The sequence below is a fragment of the Dermacentor variabilis genome, chromosome 2, assembly GCF_050947875.1.
Source record: "Dermacentor variabilis isolate Ectoservices chromosome 2, ASM5094787v1, whole genome shotgun sequence".
Classification (NCBI taxonomy): domain Eukaryota; kingdom Metazoa; phylum Arthropoda; class Arachnida; order Ixodida; family Ixodidae; genus Dermacentor; species Dermacentor variabilis.
In genome coordinates, this window is record NC_134569.1 from 105,496,397 (window position 1) to 105,523,309 (window position 26,913).

General features: G+C 49.7%; 1 protein-coding gene across 1 annotated transcript in view; it reads left to right on the forward strand.

Moving 5' to 3' along the window:
- The first annotated feature begins 2,543 nt into the window (after positions 1-2,543).
- Positions 2,544-26,913, forward strand: part of Sap130 (Sin3A-associated protein 130) — a 117,913-nt gene continuing 93,543 nt past the window's right edge. The window contains exons 1-2 of the mRNA XM_075681593.1: positions 2,544-2,740; positions 2,825-3,017. The gene's annotated coding sequence lies outside the window, so the exon portion shown is untranslated. The remainder of the gene's footprint in view (positions 2,741-2,824; positions 3,018-26,913) is intronic.

Sequence of the window (26,913 nt, forward strand, 5' to 3'; positions counted from 1 at the left end):
AGATGGCGTTCACGACTGCCAGGGCATTACCAGGGCATACCTCTTTGGTAGTGCTGCCCGGTCGCTTCTGCGTAAGCAGCTGTGTCCGTGTAGTACGTTAGTACCTATGGTTATTAGAGTGCTTCGAGTGAATATGTTGTGCGCGTGCTTTGCGCCTTTCCTTGTTGTACTCGCGATGCATGTTCTTGGCGATTGGAACTACTGTAATTTTGGATCTCACCGAAGGAGGGAGAGGTACGGCCTGTTCGGTGAGATAAATGGGGTATTCATGTGGATACTGTTCGCGTAAACATTGTGTTCTATAATAAAAACGTTAAAGGCAGGCCGATGAAGCTTATGCATTATGTAGTTCATTCTGTACACGTGAAACTGCTTCACATGGCCGAGCTGCTTTTCTCTAACTGCGTCACAACGACAGGCGCGGCGAGCGTGCCTCAGTATTATCCCATAAAGTAACGAAATTAATTACAATAATGCTCGGGGTCAGAGAAAGCGTCACGAACTTGTCCCAGTGAGATTCTGTACACGCGAAACTAACTGCGTCAGATGGTCGAACTGCTTTTCGCTAACTGCGTCACAACACCAAGCGCGGCGAGCGCGCCAAAAACTACCGAAATTATTTACAATAATGTAGGGCTCACAGAAAGCGTCGCATGCAAACGTCTCCCAGTACGAGTAATTAACTCAAATTGACTACGCCAGGACGGCCGAGCTGTTTTTCGCTAACTCCGTCACAAGTCTATAGGTTCCGTGCCGTGAGCCTAATTGCCTGAAATGCGTCGCAGACTGTGAAACAAAATTTCTCACCTTGCCATAGTCCAATAGTGCAGTGGTGGCGTGTCGGAATGCAGAAGAAACGCAAGAACACACTGGGAGCCCAACAAACCAGGCTAAATAATAAAAAAGAAGGAAAAGCGCGCAGGAGGGTCGCCGAACAGGCCAACGCTGAGATGCGCTGCCAGCCAGCCAGCCTCGCTCGCTTCGGCGGCGTGTCTGACGCATGACGCATAATGACGCATGCACCTTGTGCGCCGTTGGCCTGTCGCTAGGTAAAGCAAGTAAGTCGCAAAGCAAAACTTAATCTATATGCAGATAATTTTAGTTTTGCCGGGATTATAAAAAAATTGATAAAACAATGTCTGTTAACTTCATTTCGCGTTTTTTTCCCCGATGCTCGCGGCGGCAAACGGTCGACATCGATACTACAGCGTGACGTATTTCCTGTTGCCAGTTTTTCGCCGAGTGTCTCTTGTTCAATTTCCTACTCTATGCGCTGGCGCGCAAGTGTGAAGATGTGGCGTCACGTCACGTGACCCGCTGTGGAAAGGCGTCGCAGCTGCGCTCGCTCGAGCCTCCCCGCCTCCATCCTCGCCGCTGTGTACCACGTGACTAGGTGAGGGTTTAAAGGGCCAAACAGGCTAAATATCATGGAGGAAGGAAATAATTGGAGGGAGCATGCCGCAACGCGATTGAAGTGGATGTGGCGGACCAACACGCGGTAAAAACGTCTGAGCACGCGGTGTGTTTGAGTACTCCCGGTTGAATTCTTTTTTTTTTTCGATACCCATTAGAAATCATTAGAAACTCTTCAAATAAAGAAACACATGGCTACCACCGCGGCACTTTCGCTTAATGCCGCGCTCAAGTTTCTGTATTGTGGCATCGAATCGCGGTGTTACGCTATGCGTGTCCGTTCGGCGAGCCGCATCAAAGAGAAAGCATAGAGAAAGCGTTCGCTTGCTAAGGCTGGCTGCGTGACGTTATGCTCCCTCTGATCTTTTTCTTTCCTCCATGCTAAATACAGTCCGACGTAGCGTGACCGCGCGCACGCTTTACGTCATGTTGGCGAGAACAGCGTCTATAGTGCAAACGACGGTTCGACACACTGGCACAGCCAACGTAACCGGAAGCGGCCAACGCGCTCCGACGCGTCCGGCGTCGAGCGACGCTCGCCCGCGCGCCGACAACGACGGGCTATAAACGCGTCTCAACAGCGGCTTCTGCGGTGCTTCGTCGCTTAGTCTCGCCATGGAGGAAGCCCGCGCCGGTGCGAGCGCGTCAATTCTTCGCCGCAGGCGCCGGGCTGATTTTGAGCGCTCTCCCCATATAGCTCGCCGGGAAGGAGCACTGAAGAACCGCGTCTAACCATCCTTAACAGAGCTTTCGCTCGTATATCTAGGTTCAAGCCCAGCCCCAGCCACTTTCGCATCACATTTGATACCGACCACGGCGGCGCACGAGAACCGTTGTGGATCTCCGCAGCGACTTGAACGCGTACAACTTGAACGGGTCAGGACGTAAGCGACGCTCTGCTAAAAATTGCGCGTTCGCGTTTCACGCGCTCTCAGGCACTGCAGATTACTGCGTTGATCGCTGATCTCACCCTTTTTTTTTTTTTTTTTTTTTTTGTACTAAGCGCATCTCCCAGATACGCAAGTAGCGGCGGAGGCGACGCGCAGTCGGCTTACCTGCAAAGCTACAAAAGAAGCGCATTGGACGCACTGCGCCGCTCGGCTCCATCGACGCGGCAGCGGAGCGATGGCCCGCGTTCCGTCTTCTTCCGCTGCCGGCTTGAGTGTCGTGCGTCGCGTCGGAGCGGCGTTGCACAAACGCTGCATGGTGCCAAACGTGGCGCCTTAAGAGAACTTTAGCTTGACGTTTACAGTTCGCTCACAGCTGATCAGCGGGCGCAACCTCGCAGCGAGCGGCCTGACAAGCTGCAGCGGCCATGATTAAGAAAGTGAGTGTTAAGCAGCATATGCAAGGCAACCAAAGCAACTTCTATGGGAGGCTAGGTCAGATTTGTTGCCTTGCTCCTTTGCAGTTAGAGCAGCGAGCTGCCCCCCGTGCCGGCACGGTGGCCACGCCAGCGTTCACATCCCTATACCTCGACAAGCTGCTCGATCCGAATTGTGACACCTGGGAGCATGGGTGAGCCGGCAACAGCGCACCACCTGCTATGGACGCGTCCTGGCCTACCTACAGTCTCACACAGCTGCTTTGCTGGGCTATGCAAGGTGCGTCAAGTTCGCCTTTTACAGCGAAAGCCGTATATGACTGACCTTCCGTAGTTTTTTCGGCGTCCGGCAACGGAAACGGGCTTAGCGATTTCTTACAAACCCATATGGGTGCAGTGCGGTGGCGCTGATGTCAGAATGCGGAACAGACTAGAACGCTCGCCGTGAACAATAGCGTGACGTCAATGTTAGCGCGGTATATAAGCAGGAGAGGTATCGGCGCTAAAAACAGCTGCGTTATTGATGGGGCGGACACGTATAGTTCGTACACCCAAATAACAACATGCGTACGAGGAGCACCGGAGGGAACAGCAACGAGAATGTAAACGGCGCCGGCGCGAAACGACCACCGACGAAGAACGTTCCCGCGATGCTGAACGAAAACGACAACCGCGAGCCCGGGCACCTTCGAACGAGCAACGACGCCAGACTCGCAACGCAAGAAATGACAACCGTTCCGCTCAGTGAATAAGATGGAATGGCAGCGAAAGCACTTTGCTTTTCGTTTTAGAGCTTTGACTGTCGTCAGATTTCGCTGCCATTCCGTCTTAGTAGAGTGGAATGATTGTCATTTTTCTTTATTGCGATAGCAATTATATGGACACTCGACGTGCAGTTCTGCCGTCGTCATCGCCGTGATGTTCCGTATAAAGTCCGAGCACGATAGTATCGTTTGCGCGCGCCGCATTCTCTATGAGCGAGTGAAACGAGGGTCACCCGAAGATCGCGGTTTCGTACGGCGCGCCCGCGGGGGCGCGCCGTACGAAACCGATCTGCGATGTGCACAAAGTGCGCTGTCACGCGGGTCTCATCTTCAAAGCGATCTGCCATGTGGACAAAGTGCGCAGAGTGCTGGTAGCTTCGTATGCTCTGTGCTTTCGACGCTCAGTTCGCGTTGAAGCGAGAGGCAGCATTCGCTTGATGCTGCTGCTGCGCTTCGTCACTCCAGCGTTTTGACAGCGAGTTTCCGTAATCATCGAGTGATATGTGTTTATGTTTACCTGTGCGCGCGTGACACCGTGCCTGTATATTTAGCTAGTAAGCATATTAAAGCGAAAGGTTTACTGGTCGTGAACTCGCGATTTCGCCGTGGCGGTGCTCCGAGGGGGCACATGACGTCACAACGCGCACCTCGCTGCGTATATTTCTCTCTCTCTCTCTCGCTCCCTAGTCACTACTGCGCATGCGCCACTATAGTAGCACCGAGCCACAGGTGTTCCGCCGCTGCGCAGCGCCTTTCCACCGCCGCCGTTTGGTATGACTTCACACCGCGTTCCTCGTCGTTGCGCTCGCCTCCGCTCGCTTCGGCAGCTGCGTCGCATGCCTGATAACATGTCGGAGCATTGAAAAGGAGAGCTCGCGTGCGCCGCAACTACAGTTGAGGCGGCAGTATGGACGGCGCCAATTTTGATAAGCAGGAGGAGGCCTGGAATCGACATCGGAATGAGATGAAGAGGAAATGAATCGCCCAGGAAATAGACTAACAGCGCGCCGAACGACTGGCTAAACGCCGCAACATAGCTAGACAACCAGACTAACTTGGACTTGCAATCAAGAGTAACCAAGGCTAACCGTGCTATGCCTTAGCTTTTGCTACGTATATCCTGGCATAGCCGAGCTAAGCCACTGCCAACCTCTTTCTATAAGTTTATACGGCCGATAAATCTGCTATCATTACTTCGTATAGCTGTCTAATAATTTGCTATCGCAATCAATGGTTCGCCTTTCAGGCGAAAGTGCGACTTCTTTTTCTCACTTGTAACATAGACTGATTAGTAGTGACAACTTCCTAAAACCCACGGGTCTAGCGTTGGAAGCGGAACCCTTGGATCAGACTGACAGCGCCTGAGGCGAGTAACGTTGGTCCGAGGGGTAAATCTGGACAGGACATTTTTACTTCCTTTTCTGCACACTCATTTCGTATCATCGAACATGGTCAAGACCGCACTGGAACTGTAGGTGCACGGGAGAAACTTTCGTTGCCAACAAACACGTATACTAAAGGCACCCGGAACGTTTAGTATTCGCAGGGTAGCCAAAATCAAAGAAAAAAAAATACGGAAAAGAAGAAGAAAGAACACAGTACGGCGTTCACGTGTTACACAACCTCAATATCTCTCGCACACGTTTGTTTCGGGGGTTCCCTGCTATGGCTACATATATGAGCCCGCCATTTCGGTTCGGCGTTCCGTGGGAAACGCCAGCAAATTTGGCCGAGCCCCCCACCCATAAACCGGACCCGTCATTCTGCACACGTATACGCCGTACGCATAAGCGAGAAATTGAGGCGCGCATCGTCGTACGGCCTGCACGACGTCCGCCGCATCGTCCCGTTTTCGCCCCCCCCCTTTTTTTTTGTTTATTTGCGCGCAACACACGTCCACGCGCTCCTCTCCGCGCGCACTTCCTTGTGGACGCATATTGCTTCCGTCGGTGCTTCTTTTGTTTCTCTGCTTTTTTTTCTCTCTCTCTCTCTCCGTGTATGTGTGCTTGTATTGCCTCCTCTCTCACTCTCTTCCTAGCCGCCTAATGTTCCGAAACGGTGCGCACGACGACGTCCTTCCCGCGTGGTCCATGCGTGGAGAGAGAGAGAGAGAGAGAGAGAGAGAGGGAGCCTCTGCTACGTCTACACACCCTCGCCGCGTGCGCGCCGTGATTCCTCGCAAAGGCGATGCGGCTGGCAGCGGAGATGAGAGATGGCGCGTGTCGTGATTTGCGCATGACTGTGCACGCGCGCTCGCCGCAACGCTGTAGCGCGAGCGCGCGCGACCATCATCGGTTTTTCGCCGACGGTGGGTGACTGCCCTTGGCGCCCTTCATTTCCCAACGCCCCTTACCCCATCCGCCCCGCATTTGCTCTGCATGTCGCGAGGGAGAGATGAAAAACAAAAGGAAGAAGGAAAAAAAAAAGGGCCATTTGGCATTCATTGCTACACGGTGGGCGCGCGTGAGAAAAATGGCGTCATCACATATATAGCGCGGCGTGCACCATGACTCTGTCGATAACACCGGACAGCGTCCGAAAAGAAAAGGCTATATGCAGTTACGGTATGTGCAGTAACTTCGCGGTCAGCCACAGGAGAGATAAACATTTGTCGGCGAATGACAAATATGCGTGAACAGATAGCGTAAATGGGCAGATTTGAATTGAATTCTGGGGTTTTACGTGCCAAGACCACGATTTGATAGCGAGGCACAGCGTAGTGGGAGAGTCCGGAATAATTTTGACCACCTGGGGATTTTTAACGCACCCTCAACGCACGGAACACGGCATTTTTTTTTTTTTTTTTGCATTTAGTTTCCTTCTAAATGCGGTAGCCGCGGCTGGGATTTAATCCCACGACCTCGTGCTTAGCAGCTCAGCACCATATAGCTGCTAAGCCACCACAGCAGGTAATGGGCAGACTTAAAAGAACACAGGTTTTGAGGCCGCAATTATTGCACATTTATCATCATTGATGTCGCCGCCGTTGTCATCATCAGCTTATTGTTATGTCCACTGCAGGACGAATGCCTCTCCCTGTGATCTCCAATTACCCCTGTCTTGCGCTAGCTGATTCCCACTTGCGCCCGCAAATTTCCTAATTTCATCACCCCACCTAATTTTCTGCTGTCATCGACTGCGCTCCCCTTACTTGGCGCCCATTCTGTAACTCTAATAGTCCACCGGTTATCTATACCTTACGCATTGCATGGCCTGCCCAGCTTCATTTATTTTTCTCTTAATGTCAACTAGAATTTCGGCTATCCCTGGTTGCTCTCTGATACACACTGCTCTCTTCCTGTCTGTTAACGTTATGCCTAATATTTTCGTTCCGTCGCTCTTTGCGCACTTCTTAAGTTGTTCTCTAGCTTCTTTGTTAATCTCCAAGTTTCTGCCTCATATGTTAGCGCCGGTAGATTGCAATGATTGTATACTTTTCTTTTCAACGACAGCGGTAAGTTTCCAGTCAGGATTTGGTAATGCCTGCCGCATGCACTCCAATCCCTTTTTTATTCTTCTGTTAATCTCCACCTCATGATCAGGATCCCCTGTGAGTTATTGGCCTATATAAACGTGCTCCTGTACAGACTCTAGTCTATAGGTTGACTGGCGATCCTGAATTCTTGTTCTCTTGCCAGGCTACTGAACATTACTTTTGTCTTCTGCATATTAATCTTCAACCCTGCTCTTACACTTTCTCGGTTAAGGTCCGCAATCATTTGATGCAATTTGTCCTCAGTGTTGCTGAACAGGACAATATCATCTGCAAACCGAAGGTTCCTGAGATGTTCACCGTTGGTCCTCGCTCCTAAGCCTTCCCAGTTTAATAGCTTGAATACTTCTTTCAAGCATACAATGAATGGCATTGGACAAATTATGTCTCCTTGCCTGACCCCTTTATATCTTTCTACTTTTCTTGTGGAGAATCAAGGTAGTTGTGGAATCTTTGTAGATATTTCCCAAAATATTCACGTATGCCTCATATATTTCTTGATTACGCAATACCTCTATGACTGATGGTATCTCTACTGAATTAAATGCATTTCCATAATTTATGAAAGCCATATAGAGGCGTTGATTGTATACTCCGCAGATTTTTTTAATTACCTGATTGATGACATGGTTATGATCCATCACAGAATATCTCTTCCTGAAGCCGGCCTGTTCTCTTGGTTGACTAAGTCAGGTGTTGCCCTGATTCGATTGGAAATTATCTAGTGAATAATTTATACAACATACATTCCAAGATAATGGACCTATAATTCTCCAATTCTTTAACGTCTTCTTATGGATTAGTATAATGTTGGCATTCTTCTAGCTCTCTGGTACACTTGAAGTCGTGAGGAATTGCGTATAAAGGGCCGCAAGCTTTTCAAGCATATCTCCTCCATCTTTGATTAAATGGAGTGTTATTCCATCTTCTCCTGCCGCCTTTTCCCGTGTCGTGTCTTGCAAGTCCCTTCTAACTTCATTTCTAGTTATAGAAGGAGCCTCTGTATCCTGTTCATCTCTACTTCGAATGAAAGTAGCGTGGCTGCTCTGGAAAAGGTCGGTATAGAATTACGCTGCGTTTACTATATCATCGAAATGTACAAAGTCGATATAGAATTATTATGCTGCTTTTACTATATCATCGAAATTGCTGACTACATTACCCTTCTTATCTTTCAGTGTATACATCTTGTCTTGTCCTATGCCAAGTTTTCTTCTCACTGATTTCATGTTGTGGCCATTTTTTTACTGCTTCCGCAATCTTTCCCATATTATAGTTTCGAACATCTCTTATACCGGTGTCGCACGTTCACTTTTGATCGCGATGGGACCCGATCCGGATCGAACTCGATCCGGATCAAGTGTTGCTACATGGCCACTTCCGATCGCGATCTTGCTTGATCCGGATCCAGACAATCGCGATCCGTGCAACGCGATCGGGCATCTTGATCGTGATCGCAGGCTGACGACCATGTAATTCCCAGAGTAGCAGACGATAAACAGGCGATAATAGCCATGCCCACATTGACAAACGAATAAGATTTTCTTGAAAAAAGAAAAGGAGTTTTATGTTGTAATTTTATACCAATTTTAACGTGCTTTTGGACCCACAAATGACAACTGGTGTGCTTGAGCTAGCCTAAACTCGGTCGGGATTGTTGGACCATGCAGCAGTGATCGTTTTCGATCGCGATGAAGGAATCCGAACCGGATCGGACCCGACCGCGATTAAAAGTGACCGTGTGACACCGGTATCACTTTCTTTTTGTAGATCAGTTTTGACAGTTCAGCGAATTCTATCTGAGCTTTTGAGTTAGACACTTTCATGCTTTGTCTTTCTTTTATTAGGTCCTTTGTTACTTGGGAGAGCTTACATACTGGAGGGAGGAAGACAAAGAAGTGTCTCTTGTGCAGAACCCCGTTTTTCCACTACTCTCATTTTAAGAGTATATTTGCGTGTTTTCGGGAGGCGCCGCTCCCGAGACCTTCAGCGACGGAAGCAGAGTCAGCTAGACGTCCGGAGGAGGCAGACGTGACAGCGTCAAGCGCTCCGAGAAAGCGCAATCACCGCATGAGCGACACAGGCAGCGAGGACACCCTGCTGTACTACTCTGCTTCAGAAGAAGATCTGTCGGATGACGGCGACTACTTGACAGTTGTAAGGCAAAAAGGAAAGAGGAGGTTCGTCACTGCTTGCTCGTCTTCAACAAGGACGGCGGCGGCGGCAAAGACCAATGACGCGGCTCATACCATCCTCTTCTTGCCCGAGACGCCCACCGACGACCTGAATCGGCTAAACAGACAAGCCGTGTCTGTCACGCTGGAGGCTCTTTTTCCGAATGAGATTACGGATATGAGAATTAACACCCGTGAGAACATTCTCGCGGTTGATGTCAAGTACAGAGCAGCATTGGATATCTTGAGTACAGTAAAGATGCTGGGCAAGATAAATGTTCGCACCATAATACCACAGGACAGCGATACTCCATCAGGTGTGATTTATGACTTCGATGAGTCAATCAACGACAACGATCTGCCTATTTTGGTCAAACACGCCACAGCAGACACACCTATTATTGAAATCCGTCGCCTAGGAGAATCACGTTGTGTGAGGATAATCCAGAGGTAGCTTGCCGTCACACGTGAAAGTTGGATTCTTTCGTCATCCAGTGCGACCGTTCGTTCCAAGACCTCTTCAGTGCCGTAATTGTTAGAAGATCGGGCATGTCAGCGGCATATGCAAACATTCGACCGTGTGCCCAAAATGTTCTGAGCAGCACAGCGCTGATACTTGCCGTGCGACTGATTTCAAGTGGGCCAATTGCTCTGGTCCCCATGAAGCATTGCCGAAAGACTGCCCGATACACAAGACAGAGCTGAAAGTCCTAAAACAAATGGTGAGAGACAACTCAATGCACAGAGAGGCCGCCGCCAAAGTGCGACGGCGTCGTGTCCGCCGCCACCGCAAGCGATCGTCGTCTACTAGAAATACTGATGCCGTCGTGAGACAGACGCTACTTTTGCAGCTGGTGCTCCCAAGCCGTCCACCCACACTAACAACACGGTGCCTGGTGTCGCAGTGAATACGTCTACTGCAAACGACTGGCCTGCACTTCCGACATTATGTCCTCCAGCACAACAAAGATCGATGGTAGACTACAGATGCGCCAATGACGGCACATATCACGTGCGAGGTCAAGACAAGCAAGTCATCGCCATAATAAAAGCTCTAATGAAAGTAATTCGTGTGTTGATAAATGACATCTGCTCGAGGTGATAGACGCCATCTGCTCGAGGTGCACTGCAAGTGCTGGACGGCCTGGATCCGGTTCTTGCGAGCCTCGAGTAGCAAGCATAATGGCTCTACCGCGTCAGCCTTTCCTCAGGCAAGTCAAGGAAGCGTCTGTTATGCAATGGAATGCCTGTGGACTGAAATCCCGTATTGCCGATCTTCGACATTACGTTTTCACCAATCGATTCCCCGTTATTGTCGTCTGTGAACCGAACCTACAGAAACCCGTCCGGATATCAGTCTATGAGCCTTATGTGTCATCGACTTGTAATAACATTAGAAAAGTTATCATATACATACGGTGTGAACTGACTTACGTTGTTCATCCAGTGCGGCCACATGACAGCAATAAGTATGTCTGTTTGACCGTGAAAAAACAAACTTACGTTTACTTTAGTGGGCGCTTACCTCTCTCCATCAAGTCGTTTCGATAGACAGAGACTGAGTGACAATATAGATGCGACTCCTGGTCCACGGATTGTTGTTGGGGACTTCAACACACATCATTCACTTTGGAGAAGCAACAAGGTAAATTCTAAAGGAAATAAACTCGTGTCCTTTGCTTGCGACCTTGGCCTTTGCTGCCTAAATGATGGCAGTCCCACGTTTCTGCGCGGCCGGACGTACAGTAGTTGTTTAGACTTAGCTTCAGGCTAGTTACGGTTTCGTTCATTGCCTTTATGTTGGCTTCATCTTCCTGTTCTAAAGTTGCATATTTGTTTGCGGGCACCAACCTGAAATCGTCTACTTTTACCCTTACTGCGTCTAGGTTGGTCTGTTTCTTCTTGGCTTATTTTACTCTTTCTCTCTTCAACTTGAGAGAATTGCCATACCTCACTGCACATTCATATTAGCACATAAATTGGTGATTAGTCAGTCGTATGACGGTGGCCTAAGTCCAGTCTAACCTCAACCCTTCCCCCTCCCGGAAAAGAAAACTAAGAGACAGAGAAAGGAAGACGGATGAAAGGGGGAAACGCTTGTCCTTCGCACTGTTGGTGGGAAGAAAAACAAAAAAAGCATCAGCGTCAGTAAAAAAAACAGACATTTAAAAATATATCACAAAGAAAAAAAGGTCAACAGGGAGCAGGAGGCATTACCCAAGGAAGGAAAAAGTGGAGAAGGAAGGCAGGGAGGTTAACCAGTGTAGCGTAACCGGTTTGCTACCCTACACATGGGAGCGGGATGGGGGGGATGAAAGATGGGGGGATACCCAAGGGGTGGCGGAACTGCCTTTTTAGGAAATCTGTTTCAACGGTTACGCTTGCGAATTGCCCCACTGTGCCACACTGCCATGCTCCATACGTAAGTCGACGCATCTCCTTGTTTATAAACTATATATTGCTATTCACGTATGACTCACATGCAAAACATTCAATGACAGAACATTTTACATGACTAACATGACTTTTCATCTTGTAATGAACGAGAAGGAGAACAGAGGGCCCGATTTTTGTTAGTGACAAGCCAACAGAGAATAAGAAAAAGGAAAGCATATGGGGTAAATTACTTAGTTTTAATGAAATGCAGAAATAATAAGCAAGCTGTCTTTTCGTCCCTTTCGTTTCCCTTTATCACTTCAACGTTTCATTGAAACAAGTAATCTACCATAATGCCACATTCTTTCATTGGTTTTGTTGTCCGTTGGCATCATATGATAGTGACTCTTCATCTTGTAGAAATGTCTCCAGCTATCTAGGCTCATTCTGAAGCTTGCGTTCGTGATGAAATGCTTGGAGAGAGAGAGAGAGAGAGAGAGAGAGAGAGAGAGAGAGAGAGAGAGAGAGAGAGAGAGAGAGAGAGAGAGAGAGAGAGCGTTAACGCTTCCTTATGGATGGCACTTTGGCCTAATCGTTAAATGTTTCAAATACAGCTGCTGAATACCCCTTTCATTTCCCTCCCGATGCACGTTACTGCCGCAACGCGATGAGAACAGTCCAAGAACGTGTGGCATATTTTAAAGGAGTTTTCGTAAGGAAATTAAAGCATAAATCAGCACTATCCGCTATCGCAGTCGGCCCGATGCGGAAGTATTTCTACAGTTACAACGAGCGCTACACAGGTGTATCTGCGAAATATAATATGTGCCTCCCAGGGGTGATATGTGTCTAATGTATGTATACTTCACTTTAACGCCACGTTCCGCAACACCCTAAGTCGTTAAGCTTTGCTGAGGGTACACTACTACAAATTTTCATCGCTTTTTTTTTTTGCTGTAGTCAGTGCGTACACATAGTGCAACTGGTGCACTCAGTGAAAGACGCCCGGCGCCTCTCCGCTTCTTTGACGAATAATTTTTGCCATCGAACTACCCGACCCCTTCAAAATTCACTGCCCAGTTGCACACCCCTGAGCGCTGCACCCAGGGTGCCCCTCACCTCTCCCCATTAGTGACGCCACTGCACCAGCACACTATGGGACGTCCCAAGTTTTGCTGCCAGATAACAGAGCATGAAATTTGTGTACAGCAACGTTTCTTCGAAAACTGTACAACCAACCGACCGACCGACCGACCGACCGACCAAATAAAAATAAATAAATAAATAAATAAATAAATAAATAAATAAATAAATAAATAAGACACCATGATATATCGCTTTCTTGGTCCTGCTAATTTTCCGGCACCGATTTTAGTGTAACATTGAGAGTCACTGCTTGCCCCTTGCTGCCCAAGCAAACGGGACACAAGCGAATTGTTCTCGAGGCCAGTTATTAGCGGGCTGTTGGGGAGTCATTGTCAAAATTAGACTTTTGTAAAAATTATGTCTCGCATGCAACATTTGCAGATACTAAAGTGAGTGCTTGCGCAGCTCATACTATTTCGCATCTACAGTCATTCATCTAGACACCGCGTTCAGCCACTTCCCGGCAAAACATGTAATGCTGTGAAGTGGATGGGCAGGTTTATCTGATGTGATGTTTCGAAGCGTTTAAGCGCATGTGACTGAAAATGCCAAATGCAATAGTGAAATGACATATGAATGGATCTTCTTTCTTTTTCTTCACGCTCACCGCACGCGGGAATACCCAAACTGCATCACTTCATCATCGTGTTCGGACATTAAACGGCCATTCACCTGCGCCACATATAAAAAGAAATGCGATCAGCATTCTTTGGGAGCTTCACCCAGTGTGCTGTCAAGCCAGTCAGCCAGTAAGTCCGTCCGTCCCTCCGTCTGTCTGTCCGTAGGTCCGTCCGTCCTCGGCTAACCTCTTTCATGCCCACTAGGGTCCAATGGGTAGAGAATCGGGCTACCGTGCTCAGGTGACCGAGTTCGAAACCAACTGCCAGACCAACTTGGGTCACTGCATGCGCACGTGACACTGGACATGTGCTGCTTTTCAATGAGACTCTCTCACGCCAACTTGGGGACTGGGTGCATGACACAGGGTGCGTGCCGCTCATCAATGAACCTCCTTTAGGTTTACAGCAACTTGGATCCCTGGTTATATGCAACTGGGTATGCGCCGCTCTTGAATGAACACTTCGCACGTCAACTTGGGTCACTGCAGCTATGTGCCGCTCTTCAGCTAACCTCTCTGACGCCAGCTCAGATCACCGGGTGTGCGCCACTAGGTATAAATGCTGCCTTTCATATAATAAGGATCATAACATAAAAAACACGTCACCACCAATTACGCACCCATTATAGGATAGATTCCTAATCGCATTAAATTCGCGCCAATCATCTCAAAATAATGTATATACAGCGCCTGTTTTAACGCGATAGCGTTAAGAAGCTCGTGTCGCAGAAAAGCCGGTGTGGTCGGCGGTGTTGGCCGTGAGCGAAAAATGGTGGAAGGCAATTCATAAATAAAAACAGCCTGCAACATGGGCTGGGTGGGAATCGAACAAGAGTCTCCGGAGTGAGACGGAGACGCTACCATTCATCCATGAGTTCGGTGGTCCAAAGCGGGACAAAAGCGCCTCTAGTGAATGCGGTGTTGCCTTAGAAACGTGCCGTAGAAATTTATACTGCGGTGTATATCGGTAATTATGAGCTTGTAAATTACAGAAGTCGCAGTTAAACGGGTAGCGAAGTACGTTTCCGCTACATTTCTTCTGCGCTTGGCGCACACGCAGAGCCATCTTGCGGCAAACACAGAAGACCCCCTTCTCGCAATGTACGGCGCTGCCCCGACGGTTGGCGCGCCACTCGCCCGCTTCTCCCCTTCGTCTCATTTGAGCGCATTGGGGTCGTGCGGGGACCGGTGCGAGGTTGCGTTTAATAAGTTTTCTCGCTCTCTCCCCTTCCAACTTCCAGCGTGCGTCAGTCGAACCGTCGTGTTTAGGCGACGCGGCTCCTCTGTCCGCTCACAGCGCGATTCCTAGGTGCAGCGTCCGATGCGGGACGCCTCTGACGTGATCGCTGCGCCGTAGCGCGTCTGGCGAGAAAGCGTCCGCTGCGATGTGTGCCGTGCTGCTGGCGAGGAGTCATGCGTCTGCGTGGTGCTCCGAAGCGAGATATAGGACTATCCCATCGAGGCGTCAGCCCCATGATCGCGTCCGCCTTCATGGCGCGTCGCAGCCCGGCTGTCCGTGCCGATCACGAAGTTTGACTCGCGTAGATCGTTTCTCCCTCCGAGACACCGAGTTCTTAGGTTCGTTCCGCTTGCTAAGGTGCACGTTTCGTCTTTGTGTGACTCAAGAGCATGCCGAGCGAATCAGTGGGCGGTGCGAACGGGGTGCGATAACGCTATCGCGTTCCACTCTTGAAGGCGAAGCTGAAGCGTCCTCCAAGTTTTTTCTTCTATTTTTAAACTGCAACAGCAGTCAAAACCTTGAAACTTGGTGCCGTGCATTGAAATTTTTCGCAGATATGGCATTTCGCGATCGACGCATTTTAATACCGCTTCTGGTTGCCTTACTTGCCCCTTTAATTCAGAATAACTAATAAATACCACTCACCTGCGACGATGCCCTTCCTGATGTGTAGAATTTGCGTAAACCAGAGTCACTCTAGCGCGAAGAAAACGGTGGCACGGTCTGTGTAGTTGCAAGGGCGAAACACGGCGCCTACCTTGTTTTGCCTTTGCAGTGCCGGATGGCGCCACGGTATACCATATACACTGAAATCAATTCCCTCAAATTACTCACATCGTTTGTCATCGCCGTAGGCAACTCTCACTTTAATTTATTATTGCGATAGCGAATATATGGACACCTCAAGCGCATTTTGCCGTCGCCGTCGCCGTGAGGTTCCGTTAAAGTACAAGGGCGGCCGCACCGTCGCCGCGCGTCGCATAAGCACGCGCGGTAAGCCGCGTATTGCGGCTCAATCTGGCGCGCCCGAAAGAAGAAAGAGGAGAGCAATCGCGCCGTTTTCCGTCGCACGAAAGGCCGTGGGGTGATGGGAGGGAGGCAGAGGGGCAGCGGCGTTGTTCTCCAGCAGCAGCTGAGCTTTTCGCGACCGGGCGCAAGGGGGAACTGAAGATCGCGGCCTGATCTAGCGCGCCTTATATGGAGGCAGGCGGGGAGGTAGCGCGGGAGGGAGGGGGGCGGCTTCGACTCCGCCAACAAGTGTGATTTGTACGGCCTCGCGCGCCGTATCTTCAACATGGTCTGCAGACGGCGCATAGGATAGATTTGCGAACGCCACATATATATAGTACTTGAAGAAATTTCGTGTGACATCGAAGAGTTCTTCACTTAAGCGACGGCCTTATGTGAGAATTTACAAGAACTCATAGTAGGAGACAGTTCAATTTCACAGCCCGAGTCCTCTCCCAACACCAAGAATCTGGCGTCTCTTGGTGGTGTAGTCTTCCTTCGCGTAATTGTCGTATACTTCGCCTTTCCGGCGAAACTGCAGCCTCTCTCTGTCTTTTCTTTTTTTCGAGTCCAAGTATAAGCGCTGACTGCTTATACTCGGACATGACATGAGTGAATCTGGCTTGGCCTCATTCCGGCTACTGAGTGAATTATGCAGGCTGCCCCAACTATCATGCACCAAGAGTAACGCAGTTGCGTTACTCGAAGAAAACCTATAGTGCATATTGTTTCCAGTACAGTGGAATATAGCCGCCAGTAATTATTTCGTTCCTGAAATTTAATTCGACAGTTGCAGTTAATTATCTTATTCGCGGATTATTGTCCTAATTGTCATAGTGTCAATATTTGTAGGCACCCCCAGGCACCCCCAGATGACATACCTAACTGCCGTGTTTTCAGCGACGTACTAATTGCGTGCAATTTTTTCCGACTGGCAAAAAACCTCACGAAATATGAAATATCATAATACCGAGACCGACCATGTTGTCCAACGCCGTTTATTCCCAAAAAGGCAACGCCCCAGCTCATGCGCGAAGAAGTCGAAGAACAGGGAAGATGATGATGGCTATGTACAAATGAAAACGACGAAGTACGTTAATATTGCTTACACTAACTTCCCCCGTCATGGAAGCGACCAGCCTGGCCGCAGATTAGAGGTTATCTAAACGGGGAGTGAAGGGCTTCATCCGCGAGACATCCACAATTTCGGCATTCCGGCGGCGCCGGTCAGTGACGGAGTGTACTGGGCGGACGAGATCATCATCATCATCATCATCATCATCATCATCATCATCATCATCATCATCATCATCATCATCAGCCTGGTTACGCCCACTGCAGGGCAAAGGCCTCTCCCATACTTCTCCAACAACCCCGGTCATGTACTAATTGTGGCCATGCCGTCCCTGCAAACTTCTTAATCTCATCCGCCCACCTAACTTTCTGCCGCCCCCTGCTACGCTTCCCTTCCCTTGGAATCCAGTCCGTAACCCTTAATGACCATCGGTTATCTTCCCTCCTCATTACATGTCCTGCCCATGCCCATTTCTTTTTCTTGATTTCAACCAAGATGTCATTAACTCGCGTTTGTTCCCTCACCCAATCTGCTCTTTTCTTATCCCTTAACGTTATACCTATCATTCTTCTTTCCATAGCTCGTTGCGTCGTCCTCAATTTGAGTAGAACCCTTTTCGTAAGCCTCCAGGTTTCTGCCCCGTAGGCGAGTACTGGTAAGACACAGGTATTATACGATTTTCTCTTGAGGGATAATGGCAACCTGCTGTTCATGATCTGAGAATGCCTGCCAAACGCACCCCCAGCCCATTCTTATCCTTCTTATTATTTCCGTCTCATGATCCGGATCCGCCGTCACTACCTGCCCTAAGTAGATGTATTCCCTTACCACTTCCAGTGCCTCGCTACCTATTGTAAATTGCTGTTCTCTTCCGAGACTGTTAAACATTACTTTAGTTTTCTGCAGATTAATTTTTAGACCCACTCTTCTGCTTTGTCTCTCCAGGTCAGTGAGCATGCATTGCAATTGGTCTCCTGAGTTACTAAGCAAGGCAATATCATCAGCGAATCGCAAGTTACTAAGGTATTCTCCATTAACTTTTATCCCCAATTCTTGCCAATCCAGGTCTCTGAATACCTCATGTAAACAGGCTGTGAATAGCATTGGAGAGATCGTATCTCCCTGCCTGACGCCTTTCTTTATTTGGATTTTGTTGCTTTCTTTATGGAGGACTACGGTGGCTGTGGAGCCGCTATAGATATCTTTCAGTATATTTACATACGGCTCGTCTACACCCTGATTCCGCAATGCCTCCATGACTGCTGAGGTTTCGACAGAATCAAACGCTTTCTCGTAATCAATGAAAGCTATATATAAGGGTTGGTTATATTCCGCACATTTCTCTATCACCTGATTGATAGTGTGAATATGGTCTATGGTTGAGTAGCCTTTACGGAATCCTGCCTGGTCCTTTGCTTGACAGAAGTCTAAGGTGTTCCTGATTCTATTCTATGATTCTATGAGCGGACGAGATAGTTCACTGCAGATGTTTGCTGCACAACGGTGTATGGGCCAATGTAGCGTTGAAGGAACTTCTCACAGAGGCCTGGAGTGCGGACTGGAGTCCAAAGCAGGACTTGGTCTCCAGGGTGAAAACGTACGTCACGGCGTTTCTGTCGCAGTGACGCTTGCGCTCAGCTAGGGTAGCTTCTGTGCTTTCCCGGGCGATTTGACGGCAATGTGCAACTCGGGCAGCAAACTCTTCTGGAAGCGACGCGTTAGGCGAAGAAGGTGCTAAAAAGAATTCTCTGTCGAATATGGTGGAAGGAGATCGTCCATATACAAGGAAGAAAGGGCTGTAGCCGGTAGTCCGTTGAATAGCAGTATTATATGCGAATGTCACAAAAGGAAGAATTTTATCCCAGTCAGTGTGGTCAGGACGGATGTACATGGGAATCATGTCAGACAACGTATACGGTGGAAGCGCTCAGTAAGGCCGTTGGTTTGCGGATGACAGGTAGAAGTAGATTTGTGGATGGTATTAGCGGCCCGAAGAACTTCCTCGAGAACTTCGGAAATGAACGCCTTGCCACGGTCACTGAGAAGAACGCGAGGAGTCCCGTGGCGCAAACGATGGAGCGCAAGAAGAAGTCGGCGACCTCAGAAGCGGTACCGGTTCGCAGAGGGGCAGTCTCGACATATCTTGTTAAATGGTCAACCGAGGTCACAATCCAACGGTGACCGGAGGGCGTCAACGGCAAGGGACCATACAAATCAGTACCAACAAATTCAAAAGGTGCGTCCGGGCAAGGGAGAGATTGTAATAAACCGGCAGCAGGGGATGTCGAGCGTTTGCGGTGCTGACATGACGCACAAGAGGCAATGTATTTGACAACCGTTGTGGATAGGCCAGGCCAGAAGCAGCGGGTCTTGATGCGGTCGTAAGTCTTGTGGAAGCCTAAGTGGCCAACCGATACGTCGTCGTGAAGTGCCTCTAATACTCGCAGGCGAAGGCAGCGAGGCAGAACTGGGACCCACCGGTGACCTGTTGGGTGGTAAACGTAGCGATGTAGCACGCCATCTTGCAGGCGGAATTGCCGAAGTTGGCGTCGCAAGCGGCTGTTGGGTGGTTCGGCGAACCCGCTAAGGCGATCCATGAGAGCTCTGCAGTAGGAGTCGGTCCGCTGAAGCGACACGAAATCAGACCGTGATGAAAGCGTAAGTCGGTCCAGGGCACGTCCAGGGGCGTTATCGAGAGCTGGTGTGAGGCAGGCGTAGCATCGGAATGACGTGGTGCGGAAGACGACGGCGCGTTACCGGGAGAGAGAGAGAGTGGGCAGCGAGACAATGCGTCTGCATCATGATGACTTTTTCCAGACTTGTACGTTATTGTAAAGTCATATTCATGCAAGCGGAGTATCCAGCGTCCTAAGCGTCCTGACATGTTTTTCATTCACGACAGCCAACGCAGAGCATGATGGTCGGTGACGATGGTGAAGTGGCGGCCGTAAAGGTATGGACGAAATTCCTCAATCGACCAAACGATAGCAAGGCACTCTTGCTCTGTAATGGTGTAGTTCCGCTCAGCTGGAGAAAGTGTTCGGCTGGCATATGCTATGACTTGCTCTTTAGAGGCTGCATTACGTTGCAGAAGTACTGCGCCAATACCTTGTGCGCTTGCGTCAGTATGGAGTATGGTGGGGGCTCGATTATCGAAGTGGCGAAGCACTGGTCCGGAAGTAAGATGTCGCTTGAGAGCTTGAAAAGCCGACTCGCAGTCGCTAGTCCATGTGAAAAAGGCACCGGTAACCAGTAGCTTGTGTAGAGGAGCTGCTATTGCAGCGAAGTTGCGAATAAATCGACTAAAATATGACGCCAAGCAACAACACTAATCTTTTCGGGGTCTGGCTGGATGCCATCTTTTGAGACGACGTGGCCCAATACCTTTATGCTCTTGCTTGCAAATTTGCATTTTTTGTATTGATCTGGAGACCAGCATTTGCAAGGCACTTGAGAACTTCGTCTAATTGATGAAGATGTTGGCTGAAGTCAGACGAAAAGATGACAATATCGTCCAGATAACAGAGGCACGTCTTCCATTTTAGACCACGGAGTACGTTGTCTATCATGCGCTAAAATGTGACAGGAGCGTTACAAAGGCCAAAAGGCATAACGTTAAATTCATAAAGTCCGTCTGGTGTAGCGAATGCGGTCTTTTCTTTGTCAGTCTCGTTCATCGGAATTTGCCAATATCCTGATCGAAGATCAACGCTGGAGAAATACTCCGCCCCTTGTAGTGCGTCCAAAGCGTCGTCAATTCGAAGTATTGGATATACGTCTTTGCGTGTGATCTTATTGAGCGCTCGATAATCGACGCAAAAGCGAACGGAGCCATCTTTTTTCTTTACCAGAACCACGGGAGAAGCCCATGGGCTAGATGAAGGTCGTATTATCTTCCGCGCAAGCATGTCAGCAACCTGTTGTTCAATGATCTTGCGTTCGGACGGCGATACACGATAGGGGCGTCGTCGTATTACAGCGGAACCATCTGTTTCGATGCGGTGTGTAGCCGCAGAACTTTGGCTCAACACAGGGAAACAGCTATCGAAACAGGCTTTGTGCTTTGCCAAGACCACCAGTAAGGCTTCGGACTGCGCGGCTGTTAGGTCAGAACCAAGAACGGCTGGAGGAGGGAAAGAAGCATCCAAACCTGAGGTTGGTGCTGGCCATGAGGAAGGGCAAAGCGTAACTATAGAGATAGGTTGATTGTCAGCGAGGGTTGCCACAGTCATCCCTTTGGGCAGCATCACTGGATCTGGGGGTCGTGTTGGAAGCAGACAGAAGGGCGCGGCCACGTGAAAACCGGACGAGACAGGTGGCAATGAGAATTCCGCGAGAAGTACAGCGGGAAGAAGGGGCGACTAGCGCGTCTCCGTCGGCGATCTGACTGGATGTTACGGCTACAACGTCTTCGTGACCAGGACGCAGGACGTAGTCTGCAGCGATGGCCAAGTTCACGCACGAAAGTGAAGAGTCAGTAACAGGTGCAAGCGCTGTATCCGTGATATGCACAACTTCCTCTCTACATGAAATGACGGCTGAAGCAGAATGTAGGAAGTCCCAACCCAGTATAAGTTAATGGATACATGTTGGAAGGATGAGAAACTCAATATGATGGTGTATGCCGTCGACGAGAACACGAGCAGTACACTGTCCGTCGGGGAGAATGAATGCATTATTAGCAGCACGCAAAATAGGTCCAAGATAAGGCGTTTTGACTTTCCGGAGCCGGGAACACAGATCACTACGAAGAACAGAAACGGCCGCACCGGTATCGATGAGAGCTGACGCGGGAACACCTTCGACAGTTACAGAAAGCATATTGGCGGGGCGAACAGGAGGCATTTTTAAAGACCGATAAGAACCAGTTTCCCCTCCAAAAACTGCAACAGTTAGTTTTCCGAGTGCTGGTCGACAAGATGGGAAGTGGGGCGAAGCGGTGATCTAGAGCGCCGGTAAGGCGAAGGAGAACGACGTCTAGCCGAACGGGAACTATGAGGCAGATTGGGAGCAGCTGGAGGAGACGGAGAACGCTGTTGCGGGAACGAGTACGATCCGGGATTTTAGGCGTCTGGACGGCGAGTGCGGTCTCTCTCGTGCTCAGCATAGCCTCGTCTTTCATCCTGCTGTCGACGGCGGCAGAAGCGAGGTATATATGGCCGCGTATACCACAGTAAAAACAAACCGGACGAGGTGGACACCACTGAGGGTAGGATGGCGCAGCAAGTGCTCTGGTTCCCATGGAAGCCAAATGGTCATAGGAAACGTCAATATATAGGCACGGAGGTCACGGTAGGGGTGGGTAGCGAAGCAACATCCGCGTAGGTAGGTGTGGGGCGCGCTACCGGAGCAAGAGGCGTCGTGGGTGTAGCCATCGCTGTCAACTCTTGCTTGACGACCTCGCGCAAGTTGAAGGTGGGGGTTGGGGCGCAGGCAGCAGGTGGACGCCTTAGGTCTTGTATTTGAAGCTCTTCGCGTATGATGATGCGGATAAGAGCACGCAGATCTGAAGAATGGGGAACCTCAGGATCGCTGCTGTCATGTTGAAGACGAATAGACTGCAGCTCGTCTAGCGTTGACACGTGGCAGTGATGTTTTGAACAGAAGCCGGATTTTGCACGATTAAGGCGTTGAACGCGACAGACCCAATGCCTTTTAATATGTGGCGAACGCGTTCGGCTTCCGTCATGCTAGGGTTCGCACGGAGGCACAGAGCCAAGACATCCTCTATGTATGAGGTGTAAGACTCCTGTGGAAGTTGGAGGCGCGTGCCCAGCTTCTGTTTGGCGACTTCTGCACGGCCAGACGAGGAAGCGAAGATTTGCCGCAGCTTGGAGGTAAACGTGGACCAATCCGCGATGTCGGATTCGTGGTTGAAATACCACGTCTTTGCGACACCGGTCAAGTAGAATGCGACGTGCCTCAATTTCTGGGTGTCGTTCCACTTGTTGCAAGAATTCACGCGGTCGTAATGGTCGATCCAATCGTCGACGTCATCACCGCGGAGTCCCGCAAAGACAGGGGGATCGCGCTGAGGGCTCGTCACAGCCCAAGAGGGCGCCGCAGGCGGGGTCGTCTCTGTGGTAGGGTTAGCGGCGCCGAAAGAGCCGAGGTTGGGAGTGTCCATCGTTGTATAGGTAGCCGGGCGCAGGCGGCGACCGGAACGTAGCTGCAGGGAGGACGGGAACGCGAGAGAACGTCGGCGTCTTGACGTACCTCCACCACTTTATAATACCGAGACCGACCAGGTTGTCCAGCGCTGTTTAGTCCCAAAAAAGGCAACGCGCCAGCTCATGCGCGAAGAAGCCGAAGAACAGGGAAGATGAATGATGGCTATGTACAAATGAAAACGGCGAAGTACGTTAATAGTGCTTACAGTATATATATACCACGCGACTGCGCTCCCATCCACATCATAAAGCAGCACCCTCAAATAAGCTGATTGAAAGCAACTGCACTGCATGTCGCAAACCCGAAGAGACAGCGCATCACCTTGATAATGACACCGAAGGAGCACCAACCGCAGGTATTGCGTCTTTGCAGCCATTCCTTCCTTTCTACGTTACAGTTATTATCCTTCTCTCAAGGCCGACTGATCACATTGATAACAAAAGCCCTTTCATAACGCAGCCTAACGGCACATTCACACCGAAAGCGGAGCGTGTAAGCGGCCAAGCGGATTTTCAACGCGGCGAGGCGGTGAGCGCGTACGCCTGTTCAGACCGGACAAGCTTGCCTGGCGTCCCGCGTCGCACGGAAGGCGGGGCATCTTGCAATTTCTTTAGCAATGTCAGGGACGTGCCGCCATCTCGCGGCACTTTGGGTTTGTACGCGCACTTTCGATATTTTTTCGTCGTGGGTTGGCGCGCTCCCGTCCGCTATCTACTTCTGCAAAATGATGAGCTCAGACGAAGAAGACGAGATCGTTGTCATTTTACTCGCCCCTTGTGTAGCGCTGTTACACATATTGAAAAGCGACAACACAAGACAAGGACAAAAAAAGTATAAAGCGACGACACGGCGCCGTATCGTCGTTTTATACCTTCTTTTGTCCTTGTCTTGTGTTGCGCTGTAAGAAACCTTACTATGAATCCCAACCAACTGGCCCAACTTGCCGTTTTTAGGCTTTTCAAGAACATAAGCGAAAAGCCCAGAGAAACACATTTGTTTACATTCGTTCACCAGCGCTTCCTCAGTGTCGGGCTCTGATTGGCTGCGGCTAAAGCGGCCAACTTGTCCGCGCGGAAAAAATCGGTCCGGGCGCGATCCGGCCAAGCGGCCGCGTATTTTCCGCAAAGCGGAAAATCCGCGGCCGCTTTGCCGGATCCGCTTGTCCGCTTGTCCGCTCCGCCTTCGGTGTGAACGTGCCTTAAGCGCCACTCTGACCATGCACCGAACGCGAAATGCAATGTCATAGGCATAGCATGTTTCAAAATCCCGGCTTTGCTCGCACCGCATCGACAGAGTGCACGTGCAGCTATATTTCGCGCCAGAAACTTGCTTCGGGCCAAAGTAAAATTGAAGTGACAGTTTTATTTTTCATGAGAGTGTATACGCGCTGCAAAAACAGGTTCGTGGCGAAATAAACAGACGTGGAAGGGACTCACGTGCATAGAAAAGGCAAAACCGATACGTTCAAGAAAGTAAATGTACCACTTCTAAATGAGCCGAATCGGCAATCAGGACGTCTGCACATAAATTAAAAAAAAACAGATTTCAGTGTGCCCTTATTATCTATAAATTCGTAAGCGCCGTTAAACACCAGCTGCTGCCTAGATGACGCGTTAGAACAGGTCTCCTTTTGCAGCTGCGCAGTACTGAGTCCGCTTTATCGCATTTTAGTAGCTAACTTGATGACCGAGGCTCAAATTCTACGGCAGACATACGTTATCCTTGTCTTGAGCTAATCTGGCGTCCGTCTCGATCATGTAAGCACGATCTTTCACAGAACCCCAAAGAAAGAAATCGAGTGGAGAGAGGTCAGATGACCTAGCTGGCCAATTTACAGGCCCGTGCCTTCCAATCTATTGCGCATGAAAACTCGCATCCAGGAGGTTTCGTGCTCGGCTGTTGTGTGCTGGTGCTCCATCTTGCTGATAACACAGAAGTGGAAGACGTGACAGCGGGACTTCGCTGAAAAACTCATCCACCACTCCTTCAAGGTTTTCGTCCACGTAACGCTGTCCAATCAGTGTGTGGTAGAAGTAAATTGAACTTATAGCACCGGCGTAAATTCCGCACCCCACATTGAACGACCACTTGTACTGGTGCCAATTGCGCTTTACCCAGTGTGTATTGTAGTCACCTCAATAGTGTGCATTATGCAAATTTATCTGGGCGTTTCTGTGAGAAGTGGCTTCATCTGTGCACATGATTTTGCTCAAAAGAGGTCCGATGAATCGCCGGCGTTTGTGAGGACCCCATTCGATAACTCTAGAGGATTCTACAGGTCCCTACCTTCCAAGCATCGGTGCTGGTTATTAAGGTGGTACGGGTGAAAGGCTGTCGTTTAGAATCCTCCAAACTGATGACTTGGAAATCGGTACCTGGACGGCCACGTCCCGCACGCTATAGCATGGGGGGTTTTGAGGCCATAAATGCTAGAACATCCGTGCGTGGGCTAGGACTCAAAGATGGAGTCCTATGCCGCTGTTTCTTGAAGCTGCCGGTTTGTTCGAGGTTTTCATTTCTGATGATAGTCGACGTGTTTGGTCTACCGCCACACTTCAATGGCTGATATATATATGCGACCTTCCTCTTGCTGTCGTTTGCAGCTACCAAGGCAGGGATCATTTTTACCTTCCGCTCACTAGAGAAAGACATGGCGACTGGGACACGCACCTTTTTACATTTGCACTGACATTGTTAATTCGCTTTTGTGGTGATAGGCGTTGTGCTAAAAAAAAAAAAGAACACCCGCGCACTTTATCTACGCTAGGACAACATCAATCACAGCTTGTTTCCAACTAACACCAAACGCGACGTGTTACTTCGGCCGAGGCGCGGCAGATAAGGCACTAACTCAATCACAATGTTTTACAGCGAAGCTGTGTATGGCTAGCCGATTCGTCCGTCTGTCGCCTGTTTGCCGAAAGCTCCTCTGGCGCAACCCCATGTGAATGCACGAAAAAAGAAAGCGAAAGAAAGGCGCGCGATTGGCTGCGCCAGTAGTGCTTTCCGTCGCAGCCGAGCGGGCAAACGGGTAGTACACGCGTCATACGTACTCCTCACAAGCAGGCAGCTTTCGATCAGCAACGCCGCGAGCAGAACCGCGAACGAGCTCGTCTACGCCGTCCCGATGCTGCAGCCCGGGCAAAAGAACAGGCTCGTGCAGCCGAGCGCAAGCAGAAACTCCGTACCGAGGATCCGGCAGCCTACCAAGCCGTCGTTTAAGGAACCGTCGGGATTAACCACCTCATAAGCACCGTGCCGCACGTTTCAGCTTCGCTGCTTAACCATCTGTACGGAGTGCTTGGGCGGTGATTTTTTTCCCTATTTCCTTTATTTCGTTCACGGTCGTTCTCTAGGGGAGCGCGCGCTTTCCTTCTTACGGCCTTCGCATTCGCCGCGGAAGCATTGGGAGTTTTTCAAAAGTTACTCCTTTCGCCGCCGCCAGGGGCGCGACGACCCTACTGCTAGTAACTGCTAGGGACCGCTCTCTGCCCGCCTGCTTCTGCGGCGGCGGGCGGTGATCGCCTGGTTTCGTGCTGTTTTTCCGCTGCTTCTTGTTCAACTATTCACCGAAACGAAAGAGAACAAAAAGCAAATGATTTATCTACACGTCAGCCAATAAGTTCACACGTGAACGGAGTTTTCATAGAAAAATTCGAACCATAGAAACATCAAAGGTCCAATCACTCTCGTTCCTGAAAGGTATGACAGGGAAATGACAGATTTTGCGTTCTGAAATGCCGAAGGTCGTATTTCGGTCAATTTATTGCATGTCTCATAGTCCATGCTGAAGTTAAGTGCTGGTAGAGAATTTAGTTAATGCGAAGGTTAACGGAATGGTTTATGGTTAATGGGGGTTTAACGTCCCAAAGCGACTCGGGCTATGAGGGACGCCAATGTGAAGGGTTCTGGAAATTTCGACCACCTGGCGTTCTTGAACGTGCACAGACACTGCACAGTACACGGGCCTCTAGAATTTCGCCTTCATAGAAATGGCTCAGTAGCTTAGCACTCCAACCACTGAGCAAACTTATGTTTCAATGCCGCCATATTCATTGCTTTCTTTTCCTCGCCACATTGTCAGGAATAGGGGGTATCGTCTCCTGACTC